At 35.4% G+C, this 5,749-nt stretch overlaps 1 pseudogene across 1 annotated transcript; it reads left to right on the top strand.

Annotated features, from left to right (window-relative positions):
* The first annotated feature begins 2,987 nt into the window (after window positions 1-2,987).
* LOC149256530 (transcription factor MYB1-like) lies at window positions 2,988-4,803 on the top strand (annotated as a pseudogene). Its single transcript, XR_016266465.1, has 3 exons — window positions 2,988-3,427; window positions 3,649-3,778; window positions 3,923-4,803. The product of XR_016266465.1 is annotated as a transcription factor MYB1-like (transcript).
* Window positions 4,804-5,749: the final 946 nt, after the last annotated feature.

Genomic DNA, 5,749 nt, shown 5'->3' with positions numbered 1-5,749 from the left:
TATTTATACATGCCAAAGCACCCAATACCATGGACCGAAAAACCATCGTGTCCAATACCATGGACCGAAAACCATTGCATCCAATACCATCGATCGAAAACCATCACGTCTAAAAACATGTGCAAAAATCATGCACAAAACCATAGGTGGGTCCGCCCATCCTAACAGAGGGTCCAAAACCAAAATTTTCCGAGGCGCTGGCCCGGACCCCATAAAGTGGGGTTACGGATACCCCTCAAACCCCCTATTAACTACGTGGAAATAATATAACACACCCAACAACTTAGCTACTAGGGTTGGGCCTTAACCCAAGAGCTTCAGCTCTCTGAGTTAACTCAGTGTTGGCTCAAAACAAAACTCATTCTTATTATCAAAACAATGGAGTACATCAACAACTGTCATAAGTCATGCAGCTCGAAAATAAAGTAGAGTTTTACAATCAAAAGTTTGAATCCTACTGAGGTCCTAGGCCTCTCTACTTATGCATCTGAAGTCTCCAACGACTTCCTTAAAATTAGGGAGCCTCGGCTCCCAAACTAGAGATAAACTGGTGCTTTGACTTCCACTTGCTCGGCTACCTTCTAGTCCTCATGATTTGGTTGGTTTCACTCCAAGCTGATGGAGGAATATTCGAATGGGGCGGGTAGTAAATGAGGAGGATTTCCCTCCTATAATTCCTCTCCCTTGTCCCATTTGAGTTTTGACCAAGATCTCTGCCAAAATGCCTTTTTTTTACCCTTTAATCCTCCATTAAATGCACATTAGACTACAAAGCAAAATATCCAACTCTAACTCATTTCATAAACAAAATATGATCAAAAGTATGCAATAAATTGTGAGAATAGTTGGTTTGACTAAACTAGGAGGTGAATTAAGGCCCACATAATTACCCAATGATGAGGCTCATTAGCTCCCAACTTGAGTTCGATACGGCCCTTGGGTTGCCATTTCTTTTGTATCCACTTAATAAGGTCTTTCTTCGTCTGCCACACTCCTATGAACTTGCAGATCAACGTGTGGTCCTTCATGAAGCTTCTGTATCTCTCCAATTTGTTCATTGGGATGTTGAATCTCGGTTTCTCTACTGCACATAGCAGTCATTTTCCCTACTATGAGCTTGCCATGATGACCCGAGGACAGGTCCAATCGTCTCATTCATTTCCTATGCTTGGGGCTAGTGAGAATCACCTATCGCAGTGTCCCAGTAGGAGGGGATCTCTCCCCTTCCCCTCTGCCCCGCCCAATTTCCTTTGTCATCCCGACCTGGCGGGCGTCTCCCTGGTGTGTTGCACTGCTGTTACCCTTAGAGGTTTACGTTCATGGCTAAGATTAGTTCATGGCAGAGTCATGGGTCTACTAGGGTTGTAGAGCAAAGTCATTTCCAATGGCATTGTTAACAACTATGACATCTAATTATGTTCCAAGCAATTTTTCATAGTTTAATTTGATACAATAAATTATTATTATTATTATTAAAATAAAATAAAATAAAAATATTTATATTTTTTCTAAAAATAATATTAAAATTTATTTTTTTAATAAAATAAGTAATTACTTATTTACATTTTATAAAAAAAGTATAATAAATTATTATTATTACTATATATTTATAAATGATTTAAATAAAGCCTTATGAGTATATCAACCACATTTACTAAAATAATTATTGCTATTATTAAAAAGTTAATCTTATGAAAATTATTATTATTATTATTATTATTATTATTATTATTATTATTATTATATAATGTAATATAATATAAGATAATATATTATTATATTATAGTATAGTATATATATATATTTTTTTTTCACTTACTGGTTCAGGGATACCCGGGTCAGTGGGTAGCCGCTACGTCCAGGGTTTTAAACACTGAGTGGACGCCACCCGAAGGGCATCAACACCCCTCGGCCTATTTACTGACCTAACCCCAAGAGCTTTCGGGATTCTACCCTGTGACCTCCCATTGGCGAGGCACTTGATTTGACCTATTGAGCTAACTCTTGGGGCTTTATATTATAGTATATTATAATAATAATAATAATATAATAATAATAATAACTATTATATTATTATAATATATATATATATATATATATATATCTTTTATAATATTATTATGGTTTATTATTATTATTTAATATTATTATTATATAGTTATTAATAATTTAAATAATTGGTTAAAAAAAATACACATAATAATTATTAATGTTGCTGATATAGGCCTATTAGTCTATATCAACTATATTGGAAAATGTGGTTGTATATATGCTTCAAGCCTATCAACTTATATCAACCATATTGGTAAATGTGGTTGCAAATAAAACTAACCAATCCTACCTATGTAATATTGCAAATGCAAATAAATATAAATTAATACTTGTATTCACTTTGTCTCATCTTTTAAAATCTTTTAAATCCATATACTATTGCAAGTGAAAATAAATATAAATTATAACTTGTATTCATTTTGTCTCGTCTTTTTATGTTATGTACTTTTTTACTACTATTATTTTTTTAGTAGTGAACTTGACATCTACCAAATTTGTATCCAACTATAGTTCTATGTCGAGTATGATTTATTTTTGTGAAATCTGTGAACAAACAAAATTCCTTTCGGACTTTTCTCGTTGCACACATTTTCTTATGGATAATCGATGCCACAATACATTGCACTTGGAGCTCTCGTTACACGCATTTTTCTTATGGATAATCGATGCCGCAATACATTGCACTTGGAGCTTGTCATAAATTTATCTAAGTAAACTAATTTATTGCCACTAGAATATCCCATATGCTTTCTGCCATTGTTTTCTCGATGCGAGCTGAAGAACGGCAGTTGTGCTTAAGAATGACTGGTAAGAACTTGAGACGCCCTCTAAAACTAAAACTCAAACTCAACATAATATGGACTCCGGGGCGAGATCGAAGCATTGAATAATTACAAGAAGGACAGCAGAACACTAACAGCGAAATTATATCAACATGTTAACGTGGAAATACATTCTTGGCTCTCTATTGCCGTCCTTCGCTCTCTATTGCCTTCGTTCGGTGACTCGTCAGGCTTTAGTAACTGCATCTAGATTTTCTTGTAGGATCACGAGGCCCACTTTATTTTAAAAGTTTCTGGAAAAATTGCTATGAAGCTGTGGTCGAGTAGTTTCTCTCTATATATTATCATCCTATTATTGATCTGCGGAGGGGAGAAATCAAGAAGTTGTCTCTTGAAGATATAAGCTACTGGTTGAGGGTTTGTGGAAACGATTAGGTTATAGATGATGGGTAGATCTCCTGGTTGTTGGAGGTATTCGAAACATGAGGAGGGTCTCAAACGCGGGGCTTGGACACCCAGCGAAGACAAGATTTTGATTGAATACATTAAGACTCATGGCATTGGTCAATGGAGAGATCTTCCCAGGAAAGCAGGTGAGACCTTTTACCAATTATGAGTAGATTGACTATGAATAATGCATATTTGCCGACTACCCTGTACAAAAATAAGATCCGTTAGCCTAGAGAGGCGAAGTAGTATACGTGGTTTGATTTACTAGAAATATTGCACCTCACTCTAGCAAATATCTCTGAAGTTTTTCGAATAAATTTTCCTTTCATGAACAAGCTTGAGCTGAAGAAATTTGTTTTTGCAGGTCTCAGACGATGTGAGAAAAGCTGTAGATTGCGTTGGTTGAACTATCTTCGTCCAGATATTAAGCGCGGAAATATTTCCCCCGAGGAAGACGAACTTCTCGTTAGATTACATCGTCTTCTTGGCAATAGGTATTTAATTTTTTCAAAATCTGATGACATTCTAATTTTGTATAGAATGTTTGGAAAAGGCATTTAAACGAATTTAATACAATGATTTCAGTGTGATATATACATAATGTGAAAGGATGATTAATATCACTTGGCATTGTGCAGATGGACGTTGATAGCAGGTCGACTCCCTGGTCGGACAGACAATGAAATAAAGAATTACTGGAATACCCAGTTAAGCAAGAGAGTCCAAAAGGGTGAATTCGACCCCAAATATCAAGAGGCTTTTAAAGAAAGGGCCATTCCTCCCCACTCAATTTATGATAAAGGATTCCTACATAAAGATAATGATAGCTATGATATTCTACCCTTGAAAACAAGGGCAGTCAGACACTGTGGAAGGGTAATAGTAGATGGAGACAATCTTGATAGTTATGATCATGATTGTGTACCAGATACCCATGATGGTATTAATCTAGAAGAAGGCTTGAAAGCAACAAATCATCATGTTGTGGAAATAGATACCTCCAATCATGGTGCCAATTATTGTTGGAGGATTGCATGGGAGATTATCAGTACGACCGATTGGAAGAGATTAGTGGGCTTCAACCAAACAGCATGACAAACAGTAGCTATGTAACAGAAGATCAGCACCAGCCTGAGTCCCCTTTCGTTAGTCAAAGTATAATATTGCAAGAAAAGCATGCTTCTTCTTCTTGCGATTTGATTCAGCAGGAATCCCCACATTGTAAAGATTTTATTTCTTCGTATTTTGGCAGCTTCTTAGATTTGGGGGAGCAGTCTATTCTTCTTTCATAGAATATAGTAGGCCATGTGATTAGGTAGTGCACTGAGAATATAATTTGGGTTGATGAAGTACGTGAACCCTTGCGTTCGGTTTTTCTTGTAAAAGCACTTCATGGTTTTATATTATATATGGATATATCTTGTAAATATTTTATGCTCCCAAGATTTCTTGAGTAGGTTATTGTCTCACTTGAAAATGACAAAGGAAGGAGCAAATTTTACAGATACGTCGCAATGTTTGAACTTTTAGAAACGTGCATATCGTGATTCATCACACAGCTTTAGGGAATCGTGCATGAGGAATCAACAATCGCGGACATAGACGTACTCTGCCTTCGTCATTTACAATATTGACAAAGGCCATGTGCATTGATTACTTAATGCTCAGACTTAGACTTATATATGGAAGCTATTTTACTTCATTATTATAAAGTATAAAGAAATCTATAAAACTCACTTTATTTCAGGAATTGGTTCCTAACAAAGGAGGTATACCTATCATCATTCATTTAAATATACAAAATGATCGTGATGTGAGTTTAAGCAGAGGAAGACGTACAACCTCTGGAACAGATCTATTAATAAACAGAAGTCATGCTCAGGATATGGTGGTTTGGGGACCCATCCCCATCCATTTCTAGGTCACCACAGTAAAGATCATTAATTCAATGAGATGAGTGGGGCAATGCACTAGAGTGGTGGTTTGGGATCCATCCCATGCATTCCCAGGTCACCACAGGGAAAAACATTGATTCAATGAGTGGGCCAATGCTGAACTCTACATAGTTGATCACTCGACATAACTATGCTTGGGATATTCTTGTATAACAATGTGACCAATCAGCATTTTCATTTAAATATCTTGATCAAATAGAGGTGAAAGACATTACATTTTAACGTTGGTGAGAGACACATAACTTGAAATTAAAAAACTTTGCATTTTAACGTAAAGGATATATTCAGTGATATTTAGTAATATATTTAGTGATATTTAAAGGTAAAGGATATATTTAATATATTAGGGTGAATGTACGAAGGCTCATTATATTTTTGGGTAAATGTGAGCAAAAATAAAATTAAAATTATATATATATATATAATTTAAGCTCTTAAAATTCATATAAGTATTGAGAATTGTGATTCCCAGTAAGAAGATAATTTGTAGAGAATTATGTTGCTCTTGCA

The sequence above is a fragment of the Pinus tabuliformis genome, chromosome 7 (genome assembly GCF_031772625.1).
Source record: "Pinus tabuliformis cultivar Carrire ecotype Pingquan chromosome 7, CPIR1, whole genome shotgun sequence".
Classification (NCBI taxonomy): domain Eukaryota; kingdom Viridiplantae; phylum Streptophyta; class Pinopsida; order Pinales; family Pinaceae; genus Pinus; species Pinus tabuliformis.
This window is presented reverse-complemented; position numbering and strand designations above follow the sequence as displayed.